Genomic DNA, 12,951 nt, shown 5'->3' with positions numbered 1-12,951 from the left:
AACCCCCAAACACATCGTAACCGTGTTTCTGTAATGGTGATTAGATCTAAATCATTTATCTGTATCTGTGCCACTAATTCATCTATCTTATTAGAGATGCTTCATGCATTCAGATAAAAATAAGTTTAATTTATTTTTATTCAACTAGTAGCAAAGTTGGATTTGTAAATAAATGCAAAACATATCTATATAAGTTCTGAGAAATGTTGAATATTGTGCACATTTTTAATGGAGGGAGGGGTGAAATAGCACCCTCTTGTGGCCATTTGTGTATGTACGTATGTATGTATATAAACAAACCAGATTACACAGTTTAGTTGGGTAATTGACTTCCATAAGGCATGCTGTTTCTGTTGCCCTGCAAAGATAACACGCTTATTTGAAGGTGTCAGTGAAAAGCCTCTTCAAGATGGCCCCCTTCACCCATCTCCAGGACAGGCCTCGTCTGCTGCATCCTCCAGTGCTTTCCAGTAGATCAGCAGCTCGTAGGGTGTCACCCTGTGAGAGGTGACGAGTTTACGGAAGCCGCAAACAGAAAACTTCACATTCCAATTGTGGAACTTCTGCTCCGAGTGGATTTCCACTGGTGTGATCTTCAACTCCGCCAAGCACAGCCCGACGTAAACATCCTCCAGTTTAAAGTGGGGGACCGTCCTGGAAATATTCCAGACTCGGTGGGCAACATCGGCCGAAAGCATGTACCCAGTGCCGGAGCAGAATGGTGGGTATGTTTCCTGAGGATATTCCTGTTCGCTGACGTACCATTTACTGGATTTCTCCCTGACAGGTCCAAAATTCCTCATGATGAAGCCGGTGAAGATATACGTGTGATTCATTCCCAACAAGAGCTTGGTCAGGTGATCGGCGTTGACAAACATGTCGGAATCGGTTTTCAACACGAAGGAGGTGGACAGACAGAATCGGCTCACCCATTCCAGGCCCATCAGCACCTTGGTGGTCAGGTTGTAATAAGTGTCGGTGAAATTTTTCTGGATGATGTCCTTGTGCAGTGAACTTTTTTCAGCAGCTGCTCCTGATGCTCTCGGCTGTACCCGAGCAGGAAGTAGCTCACCACCCTCTTGCCATGGGTTGTCCGCACTCGCCCCCAGGTCTGGCGAATGACCGAGCGAGCTTCCAACTGGTCTTGGGCACTGGTGACCAGAAGGACCAGGAATGGGGGACTGGTGTCACAGCTGCTGTTGGGCAGCATGAGGAAGGAATGGTCATTTAACTTTGCAGAATGCCAATGTTCAACACCGTATTGGCTTAAATATCTGATCAGAGGAAAGATTAACAAGGGGGCAACAACAAACAACCATTTCCTTTTGAGAAATGATTTCAAACAAAAGTTTCTTTGAGAAAATATCTTCATGCTCGAAGCACCTGTAAAATAAAATAAACAAGTTGGGTTTGGTGGAATCCAGAAAATGCAAGAGGAATTATTTTTCAGATTAAGATTATTTGACTCGATTTGGGATACAAATACAAGAGGATGTCATTCAGCTCCTAGAGCCTGTTACACAGGAACAGGGGGAGGTTATTCAGCCCCTAGAACCTATTACACAGGAACAGGGGGAGGTTATTCAGCCCCTAGAGCCTGTTACAGGAACAGGGGGAGGTTATTCAGCCCCTAGAGCCTGTTACACAGGAACAGGAGAAGGTCAATCAGCCCCAAAAGCCTATTACACAGGAACAGGGGGAGGTTATTCAGCCCCTAGAGCCTGTTACACAGGAACAGGAGAAGGTCAATCAGCCCCAAAAGCCTATTACACAGGAAGAGGTTTTTCAGCCCCTTGGGTCTGTCACACAGTAACTGAGGAGGAATTGCAGCACTCAAAACATCTACAGGAATCTGGCACAGAACATCTAGTGACTGAGTTGCTTCAGTCTGACAAAAAGTTCAGTGAAAGGTAGGAACAAACAGAGAAAGAGCTGGGCATAAGACAGCATGAGCAGTTTTCACACAAGCACATACCTAAGAGACTCGTCACTCCCTGTGTACGGTGATAGGTATCAGGGTCACTGGTCCCTTTAACTGGTACCACCGGATTTGTCTGGGTCGAGGTGCGTTCGATGCTAACGCTGAATTAATGTATACACGACCAATCTTGTTAACAACTGCACATAAACCCGGAGTTCAATTCTTGCCTGTAATGAATCCCACAATCTCACTCTGCTCGGTGCCAGTAAACAAGAATGGGTGTGGTTGAAGTGCATTGTGAAAAATGCACCCGGTCCTTACTGTTAATGACTTCCCATCAATTATACAGATAACAAAGGTTCCTCCAGGTGATGTTTGTGTGATACAGGTGCCAATCTCACAAAGAATTTGTATCAAACAGCTGCTGCACTGACATAGCTCACCAACTGTGCTTTAAAATTTATTGGATAAAGAAGATATTTGTTGCAAACATATACAGTATATATGCTGAATGCAGGGACCCTTTTCAAACCATTGAAGAGCAGTGAGACACTCTCCCCATTGAAGAGCAGCGAGGCTCTCTCTCCATCGAAGAGCAGTGAGGCTCTCCCACCATCGAAGAGCAGCGAGGCTCTCTCTCTCTCCATCAAAGAGCAGCGCACTCTCTCTCTCCATTGAAGAGCAGTGCACTCTCTCTCTCTCTCCATTGAAGAGCAGTGAGACTCTCTCTCTATCGAAGACCAATGTGACTCTCCATCAAAGAGCAGCGAGACTCCCTCTCTCTCCATTGAAGAGCAATGAGACTCTCTCTATCGAAGAGCAGTGAGACACTCTCCATTGAAGAGGAGCAAGGCTCTCTCTCTATCAAAAAGCAGCGAGACACATCCTCCCTCAAAGAGCAGGAAGACTCTCTCTATCGATGAGCAGCAAGTCTCTATCTCCATCGAAGAGCAGAGAGTCATACTCTCTATTGGGGAGCAGCGAGACTCTCTCTCCATTGAAGAGCAGCGAGGCCCTCTCTCCAAGGAAGAGCAGCGATGCTCTCTCTCTCCATGGAGGATCAGCAAGTCTCTCTCCCTCCATCAAAGAGCAGCGAGAGCCTCACTCCATCAAAGAGCAGGGAGACTCTCTCTCTGTCAAAGAGCAATGGGACTCTATCGGAGAGCAGCAAAAATCTCTATTTCCCTCCATCGAAGAGCAGCGAGATTCTCCCTCTCCATCGAAGAGCAGCGAGACTCTCTCTATTGGGGAGCATCAAGACTCTCTCTCCATTAAAGAGCAGCGAGACCCTCTCTCCAAGGAAGAGCAGCAAGACTCTCTCTCTGCCAAAGAGCAGTGAGACTCTCTCTTTCCATGGAAGATCAGCAAGTCTCTCTCCCTCCATCGAAGAGCAGCGAGATTATCTGTCGAAGAGCAATGAGACTCTCTCTATCGGAGAGCAGCTTTCCCTCCATTGAAGAACAGCGAGATTCTCCCTCTCTATCGAAGAGACTCTCTGTCTGTCGAAGAGCAGTGAGACTCTCTATCTCCCATCATCGAAGAGCAGCGAGATTTTCCCTCTCCATCGATGAGAGGTAAGACTCTCTCTGTGTCGAAGATCAGTGAGACTCTCTATCTCCCATCATCGAAGAGCAGCAAGATTCTCCCTCTCCATTGAAGAGTACTGAAGCTCTCTATCTCTCTCTCCATTGCAGAGCTGTGAGACTCTCTCTCTCGCCATTGAAGAGCACTGAAGCTCTCTATCTCTCTCCATTGAAGAACAGCTAGACTCTCTCTATCGAAGAGCAGTGAGACTCTATCAAAAAGCAGTGAGACTCTCTCAATATTAAAGAGCAGTGAGACTCTCTCAATATCGAAGAGCAGTGAGACTCTCCCTCTCCATCAAAGAGCAGCGAGACTCTCTCCATCGAAGAGCAGCGAGACCCTCTCGATCAAAGAGTAACGAGACTCTCTCCAGTGAAAAGCAGCAAGACTCTCTCACTCTCTCCATCAAAGAGCAGCGAGACTCTCTCTCCTCATGAAAGAGCAGTGAGACTCCCTCTCCTTCGAAGAGCAGTGAGACTCTCTCTCTCTCTCTCCATCCAAGAGCAGCGAGGCTCTCTCTCCATCAAAGAGCAGTGAGACTCTCTATCGCAGAACAGCGAGACTCTCTCCCTCTATCGACGAGCAGCGAAACTCTCTTTCTATCGAAGAGCGGCAAAATACCCTCTCTCTATCAAAGAGCAGCCAGGCACTCTGTCCATCGCAGAGCTGTGAGACTCTGTCTCTCTCCATTGAAGAACAGCTAGACTCTATCGAAGAGCAGTGAGACTCTCTCAATATCAAAGAGCAGTGAGACTCTCTCAATATCAAAGAGCAGTGAGACTCTCTCAATATCAAAGAGCAGTGAGACTCTCTCAATATCAAAGAGCAGTGAGACTCTCTCAATATCGAAGAGCAGTGAGACTCTCCCTCTCCACCAAAGAGCAGCGAGACACTCTCCATCGAAGAGCAGCGAGACTCTCTCTCCGTCGAAGAGCAGCGAGACTCTCTCTGCATCGAAAAGCAGTGAGACACTCTCAATATCGAAGTACAGTGAGACTCTCTCCGTCGAGGAGCAGTGAGACACTCTCAATATCGAAGTGCAGTGAGACTCTCTCCGTCGAGGAGCAGTGAGACACTCTCGATATCGAAGTGCAGTGAGACTCTCTCTTTCCATCGAAAAGTAATGAGACATTCTTGCCTTCATAGCGCAGCGAGACTCTTTCTCTCTCCAGCACAGAGCAGTGAGACTTCCCATCAAAGAGCAGCGAGACTCTCTCTCTCTTTCCATCGAAGAGCAATGAGACTCTATCCCTCTGCATCGAAGAACAGCGAGGCTCTCTCTCCATCGGAGACCAACGAGACTTTCTCTCTATTGAAGAACAGTGAGACTCTCTCTCCCTCCATCGATGAGCAGCAAGACACTCTTCATCGGAGAGCAGCGAAGCTCTCTATTTATCGAAGAGCAGTGACACTCCCTCTTCATTGAAGAGCAGCAAGACTCTTTCTCTATCGAATCATGGTAGCCAGCAAATCAGTTGGAATTGCTTCACCTCCTGCTGCCTTATCTCTGGCGCTGCCAAGGATTTCCCCCTTGGCCCCATCCTATTTCTCAGCTGTGCATTGCCACTCAGTGCCAGTGGGATTTCGGGGTTCAGTGGGATTTGTGGGTTCAGTGAAATGTGGTTCGGGGCCTAAGTGTTAGTGGGAATTGTGGTTTCAGTGTTAGTTGGAGTTGTGGGTTCATTGTTATGGGATTGAGGCCCAAGTGTTAGCAGGATTTAGCGGTTCAGTGGAATTTGTGGGTTCAGTGTTAGTGGGATTTTGGGTTTCAGTGGGATTTGTGGGTTCAGTGAAGTGTGGTTTGCTTCCTAGGTGTTAGTGTGATTTGTGGGTTCAGTGTTAGTGGTATTTGGGGTTTCAGTAGGATTTGGGGCTTCAGTAGGATTTGGGGTTTCAGTGAATGTGTGGTTCGGTTCCAAGGTGTTAATGGGATTTGTGGGCTCAGTGTCAGTTGGATTGTGGGGTTCAGTGGGATTTGTGGGTTCAGTGAATGTGTGGTTGGGGGCCTAACTGTTAGTGGGATTTGTGGGTCCAGTGAAGTGCAGTTTGGGATTTAGGGGTCTGGTGGGATTTGTGGGTTCAGTGTTAGTGGGGTTTGGGGGTTCAGTGGTATTTGTGAGTTCAGTGCCAGTGGGATATGTGGGTTCAGTGTTAGTTGGATTGGGGATTCAATGTTAGTTGGATTTGGGGGTTCAGTGTTAGTTGGATCAGGGGTACAGTGTTAGTTGGATTTGGGGGTCCTGTGTTAGAGGTTTGAGGCCTAAGTGTTAGTGGGATTTACCAGTTCAGTGGTATTTGTGGGTTCAATGAAAGCGCGGTTTGGGGCCTAAGTGCGAGTAGAATTGGTGGGGTTAATGTTAGTTGGATATGGGGGGTTCAGTGTTAGTGGGTTGAGGCCGAAGTGTTATTGGGATGTGTGGTCTCAGTGGAAGTGTGGTTTGGGGACTATGTGTTAGTGGTATTTGGGGGTTCAGTGTTAGTGGGATTTGTGGGTTCAGTGATAGTCAGGTTTGGGGGTTCAGAGAAGTGCGGTTTGGTTCCTAGGTGTTAGCGGGATTTATGGGTTCTGTGTTAGTGGCATTTGGGGGCTCAGTATTAGTTGGATGGAGGGGTTCAGTGTTAGTGGGATTTACGGGTTCAGTGGGATTTGTAGGCTCAGTGTTAGTGGGATTTGTGGGTTCTGTGAAAATACAATTTGTGGGGTCAGTGTTAGTTGTATTTGGGGGTTCAGTGTTAGTTGGATGGGAGGTTCAGTGTTAGTTGGATTTGGGGTTGAGTGTTAGTTGGATTTGGGGTTCAGTGTTAGTGGGATTTGTTGGGTCAGTGTTAGTTGGATGGGGTGTTCAGTGTTAGTTGGATTTGGGGGTTCGTTGTTAGTTGGATTTGGGCGTCAGTGTTAGTTGGATTTGGGGGTTTATTGTTAGTTGGATTGGGGGTTCCGTTTTAATTGGATTGGGGGTTCAGTGTTTGTTGGATTTCGGGGTTCAGTGTTAGGGGTTTGAGACCTAAGCGTTAGTGGGATTTAGCGGTTCAGTGGGATTTGTGGTTTCGGTGAAAGTGCGGATTGGGGCCGAAGAGGAATTTGTGGGTTCAGAGTCAGTGGTTTTTGGGGTTTCAGTAGGATTTGGGGTTTCAGTGAACATGTGGTTCGGTTCCAAGGTGTTAGTGGGATTTGTGGGCTCAGTGTCAGTGGGATTGTGGGGTTCAGCGGGAATTGTGGGTTCAGGGAATGAGTTGTTGGGGGCCTAAGTGTTAGTGGGATTTGTGGGTTCAGTGGAATTTGTGGGTCCAGTGAAGTGCAGTTTGGGATTTAGGAGTCTGGTGGGATTTGAGGGTTCAGTGTTAGTGGGATTGTGGGGTTCAATGAAGTGCGGTTTGCTTTCTAAGTGTCAGTGGGATTTGTGGGTTGGGTGAATGTGCGGGTTGGTGGCCTAAGTGTTAGTGGGATTTGTGGGTTCAGTGTTAGTGGGGTTTGGTGGTTCAGTGGGATTTGTGGGTTCAGCGAAGTGCGGTTTTGTTCCTAGGTGTTAGCGGGATTTGTGGGTTCTGTGTTAGAGGCATTTGGGGGTTCAGTGATAGTTGAAGGTTCATTGTTAAGGGTTTGAGGCTTGTGTGAGTGGGATTTTTGGGTTCTGTGAAACTATGATTTGGGGCCTAAGTGTTAGTGGGATTTGTGGGGTCAGTGTTACTTGGATTGAGGGTTCAGTGTTAGTTGGATTGGGGGCTCAATGTTAGTTGGATTTGGGGGTTCAGTGTTAGTTGGATTTGGCGATTCAGTGTTAGTTGGATTGGGGGTTCAGTGTTAGTTGGATTGGGATTCAATGTGAGTTGGATTTGGGGGTTCAGTGTTAGTTGGATTGGGGATTCAGTGTTAGTTGGATTGGGGGTTCAATGTTAGATGGATTTGGGGTTTTGGTGTAAGTGGGATTTGGGGTTTTGGTGTTAGTTGGATTTGGGGGTTCGGTGTTAGTTGGATTGGGGGTTCAATGTTAGATGGATTTGGGGTTTTGGTGTAAGTTGGATTTGGGGTTTTGGTGTTAGTTGGATTTGGGGGTTCGGTGTTAGTTGGATTTGGGGGTTCAGAGTTAGTTGGATTTGGGGGTTCAGGGTTAGTTGGATTTTGGGTTCAGTATTAGTTGGATTGTGGGTACAGTGTTAGTTGGATTTGGGGGTTCAGCGTTAGCGGTTTGAGGCCTAGGTGTTATCGGGATTTCGCAGTTCAGTGGGATTTGTGAGTTCAGTAGGATGTAATGTGTGGGTTCGGTGTTAGCGGGATTTAGGGGTTCGGTGGGATTTGTGGGTTCAGTTAAAGTGTGGTTCGGGGCCTAAGTGTTAGTGGGATTTGTGGGTTCTGTGAATGTGCGATTTGGGGCCTAAGTGTTAGTAGGATTTGTGGGGTCAGTATTAGTTGGATTTGGGGGTTCAGTTTTAGCAGGTTGAGGCCAAAGTGTTGGTGGTATTTGGGGATTCAGTGGGAGTGAGATTTGTGGGTTTGGTGTTCAAGGGATTTAGGAGTTCAGTGGGATTTGTGGGTTCAATGAAAGTGGTATTTGGGGGTTTATGTTAGCAGGATTTGTGGGTTTGGTGATCATGGTATTTGGGGAATTCAGTGTTAGTGGGATTTGTGGGTTCAGTGGGATTTGTGGGTTCAGTGAAAGTGCGGTTTGGGGCCTAAGTGGGATTTGTGGGCTCTGTGTTGTGGGGGTTGATTGTTCGGGGTTTCTCGACCTGCCTGCAGCTCCTGACATCCACCCTTGCAACGCCCCTTTACTAACATCCAGCTGGGATGGCTATCTCTCACGTCTTCCTATTCTTAATCTAAGCCTTAATAGGGGGAGTCGGTGCCATAGTGGCATTGTCCCTATCCTGGTATTCCAGAGACCCAGGGTAATGTTCTGGGGATCTGGGTTCAAATTCTCCCCGTAGCAAATTGAATTGAATTAAATAAAAGCCTGGAATTGAAGGTCTGAAATTCTAAAAACCCATCTGGTTCACTAATGCCCTTTAGCGAAGGAAATCTTCTGTCCTTACCTGGCCTGGGCCTATATGTGACTCCTGACCCTCTGAACAAGGGCAATTAGGGATGGGCAATAAATGCCAGCTTAGTCAGTGATGCCCATATCCCATGAATGAATAAGAAAAGGCTCAAGGTAGCCAGCAAATCAGTTGGAATTGCTTCACCTCCTGCTGCCAGAGCCTTATCTCTGGCGCTGCCAAGGATTTCCCCTTGGCCCCATCCTATTCCTCAGCAGTGCGTTGCCCCTCAGTGACCCGATTCAAAGGCGACATGGGAGCTTTCAGCGTCACTTCTCCCAACCCCTGCGATGCTCCCTACCCCACATCCAGTTTTGGGAAAGACTGAGGCCGTTGTTCTCGATCCCCGATCCAATTCCATTTTGCCTTAAGCTACTGACCCCACCCATCGTTCTCCTTGTCCGCATTCTGAGATTCAGCCAGCCTCGCCACAACTGCAGATTCACATTTTCCAAATGTTAAATGTCATGGGGGGATCGGTGCATCTCCGACAAGGTCAGCCTTCATTGCCCTTCCCCATCTGCCCTTGAATCGAATGGCTTGCTAGCCTATTTCAGGGGGCAGTTAAGAGTCAACCACATTTGAGCCTGTGTTGTACATTCATGTCATGGGTAAGATGGCCTACTTCCAGCTTTTAACGGAACCTGAACTTACGCCTGTCTCGGCTGATCCGCTGCGGGAACCCTCATTCATGTTTTTGCCTCCTCTAGACTAAGTTATTCCAATGTGCTTCTTTCTCAGCTCCTACATTTTACACCAGTAAACAGGAGGCCATCCGAAACCCTTCTGCCCGTGTTGTAACGCACAGGTAGCCCAATTCCCCCCTCGCTCTGTTATGGGTGAGCGACATTGCCTCCCAGTCAAGCAACTCATTGATTGCATTTTCTCCCCCTTCCTTTGTTTACAAATCCCTCCATGGCCCTATCACTTTAATCTCCTTCAGCCGCACAGCGCTCCGGGATATCTGTGCTAATCCAATTCTGTCCTCATGTGCATCCCCAATTTTAATTGCTCCGACATTGGTCTTACTCTTGACTACCTTCCCCACCCCTCTCTGCCTCTCTAGCTCAAGAAAGGATCTCCTTTCAAAATTGCTTTCCCACCAAGGCTTTAGCCATCTCAGCTAATGTATATTCCGCTTATATTCATGCATATAAAAATATATTCATACATAATTCAATCATGGACTTGTCTCTGCCTCCTCTCAGTTTCATTTTTCAATTAATTGAACAATTGACGTAACCGGATATTTTACCGCCATCTTCAACTGCTCCCTAAACCTGGACTGGGTCGCCCCATAAATAAATGTGTTGGTGCAGCAGTTCAAAACCTGCAGCATGTCACCTACATTTTCAAATATATTTTCTGAATCGTTGTAATCCCTGGGATCTGTTCCTGTGATGATATGATATAAGAATTCTACAACATAAACCGACCACAGGAGAATGAAGCTGCCGGAAATGGTGAAGAGTAAAATCACATACCTAGTCCTGCTCTCCATCTCTGGGTCACTGCCATTCTCTCCCTGGCTCCGACCCCTCAGTCCCTTACGGACTCGACTGGACACTAAAATGTGTCTGACGGTCAAAGCGTTGAGTAACAGGATGAAAGCGATTGGGAGCAGTGGAGTTGAAGCCGTATCGAACCAGTCAAATCCAATCCATCCAGGCTCAGTGAAATATTTTGCCTTTACCTCACAGAACCATGGTACGTGTTCATTTGTCCATTGGGGTTCAAGTGTAAAGTAGTACGGGAAATTTTTTAAACAGAGCAAAACGCAGGTTATTGCTAGAAACCCAGCCGCAGTTTTCTCAGTGCAATATTTTTTTTCAGTCTCTGGCAACAAATGGCCGCAAATCGGTAAAAGGAGAAAGTGACAGTGAACCAGACAGAACAGTCGGTAGCTGCCTGACTGAGGAGTTGGGCGGAGAGCAGACAGTGGGAGTTAAGCGTCGTTGTGCAGAGGCGGACAGTGGGAGTTAAGGATCGTTGCGCAGAAGACGAAAGTGGGAGTTAAGGGTCGTTGGGCAGAGAACAGAAAGTGGGAGTTAATGGGTCGTTGGGCAGAAACCAGACAGTGGGAGTTAAGGGTCGTTGGGCAGAGAGCAGACATTGAGAGTTAAGGGTCGTTGGGCAGAGAGCAGACAGTGGGAGTTAAGGATCGTTGGGCAGAGAGCGGACAGCGGGAGTTAAGGATCGTTGGGCAGAGAGCGGACAGTGTGAGTTAAGGATCGTTGGGCAGAGAGGAGAAAGTGGGAATTAAAGCTCGTTGGGCAGAGAGTGGACAGTGGGAGTTTAGGATCGTTGGGCAGAGAGCAGACAGTGGGAGTTAAGGGTCATTGGGCAGAGAGCAGAAAGTGGGAGTTAAGGATCGTTGGGCAGAGAGCGGACAGTGGGAGTTAAGGGTCGTTGGGCAGAGAGCGGACAGTGGGAGTTAAGGGTCGTTGGGCAGAGAGTAGGCAGTGAGAGTTAAGGGTCGTTGGGCAGAGAGTGGACAGTGAGAGTTAAGGGTTTTTGGGCCCAGACCTGGCAGTGGGAGTTAAGGGTCGTTGGGCAGAGAGCAGATAGTGGGAGTTAATGGTCGTTGGGCAGAGAGCGGGTAGTGGGAGTTAAGGATCGTTGGGCAGAGAGCGGACAGTGGGAGTTAAGAATCGTTGGGCAGAGAGCAGACAGCGGGAGTTAAGGGTCGTTGGGCAGAGAGCAGACAGTGGGAGTTAAGAATCTTTGGGAAGAGAGCAGACAGTGCGAGTTAAGAGCCGTTGGGCAGAGAGCGAACAGTGGGAGTTAAGGGTCATTGGGCAGAATGGAGACAGTGGGAGTTAAGGGACGTTGGGCAGAGAGCGGACAGTGGGAGTTAAGGATCGTTGGGCAGAGAGCAGACAGTTGGAGTGATGGATCGTTGGGCAGAGAGCAGACAGTGGGAGTTAAGGGTCATTGGGCACAGAGCGGACGGTGGGTGTTAAGGATTGTTGGGCAGAGAGCAGACAGTGGGAGTTAAGGATCGTTGGGCAGAGAGCGGACAGTGGGAGTTAAGGATTGTTGGGCAGAGAGCAGACAGTGGGAGTAAAGGGTCGTAGGGCAGAGAGCAGAGAGTGGGAGTTAAGGACTCATTGCACTTTCTCTCTCTCATCATAGCCCTGTATCAATCCCAGACTCATTCCACTGTCAGTCTCTGTCACATCAAAGCCCTGTATCAATCCCAGACTCATTGCACTTTCTCTCCCTCTCTCTAATCAAAGCCCTGTATCAATCCCAAACTAATACTAACATTCTGCTAATCTCCTACTGTCCTCTATCAAAACCACATGAATCCCTCTGTCCCCCTCTCACACCATACCCCTGAATCAACCCATGAATCAATCACAGCTTGTGCCCATTGCTTCCTTACACTCCTGTATTAATCCCAAATTAATTAGATTAATTAATTAGATCTGTTCTCAATCTATCCCACTGAGCACCATGGTCGTGCCACAATACCCAGTGTGTGCTCCATTTTCATTTCTGGTGGCTCGGTCGATGCTTGGAAGTTCACCATCCTTATTCTGATTGGAGCTTTTCTGTCACTGTTCAATATAACTAAGTATGTTATGAGGGCAATTCAGGGGGTAGTCATGAGTCAAGCACATTGCTGTGGGTTTGGAGTGTCAGATTGTGCAGACGGGGTAAGGCCACTAGATTTTCTGCTCGAAAGGGTATTAATGATCCAGATTGGTTTCCATGAGAATGCAATATTGTCAAATCCTCCACTTCAGATACCAGCCTTTATTGCCGAATATCTTAATTACTTCAATTTCCATTTGCAAAGTGTCCAGATGGGATTTGAACTCAAGTTCCAGGTCTCTCAACTTCCAGGTCTCTGAAATACTAGCACATGAAAACAATCACTATGCTGCAACAGTACAATAATATGGTGTACTGTTAGAATGTTGGCACTGCCCGAGTGCTGTACTGTCAGAGCGACAGTACTGACGGAGCACCGCACTGTTGGAGTGACAGTGCTGAGGGAGTGCTCCACTGTCAGAGGGGCAATGCTGAGGTAGCGCTGCGCTATCATAGGGTCAGGAATGAGGGACTGCTGCACGGTCAGAAGGTCAGTACTGAGGGAGTGCTGCAGTGTCGGAGGGTTCGTACTGAGGGAGTGCTGCAGTGTCGGAGGACCAGGACTGAGGGTGCGATGCATAACTGGAGCCAAAGTGTTAAGCGCTATGTCATGGGGCTCAAATCTCTGAAATATTTTCCTGGGCCCGCGACCTTCAGGTTCAGAGATGAGAGAGTGTGTTTGAGGACCATTTGAACCAGACCGATATTTCATGGGCGTGGCATCCAAAACTGCTAAATGAAACCTTCGGCAGGCAACATATTTGCACAGGGATATTTTTCTAAAATAGATTTTTTACCCTGGAGTCATTCCT

At 47.8% G+C, this 12,951-nt stretch overlaps 1 pseudogene; it reads right to left on the bottom strand.

The window, feature by feature from the left end:
- Nucleotides 1-419: 419 nt before the first annotated feature.
- LOC144675604 (beta-1,3-galactosyltransferase 5-like) lies at nucleotides 420-1,372 on the bottom strand (annotated as a pseudogene).
- Nucleotides 1,373-12,951: the final 11,579 nt, after the last annotated feature.

This window comes from Cetorhinus maximus, unplaced genomic scaffold (assembly GCF_964194155.1).
Source record: "Cetorhinus maximus unplaced genomic scaffold, sCetMax3.hap1.1 HAP1_SCAFFOLD_1037, whole genome shotgun sequence".
In the NCBI taxonomy this organism is placed as follows: domain Eukaryota; kingdom Metazoa; phylum Chordata; class Chondrichthyes; order Lamniformes; family Cetorhinidae; genus Cetorhinus; species Cetorhinus maximus.
Note: the sequence above shows the minus strand (reverse complement) of the source record. Positions and strands in the feature narration are given on the sequence as shown.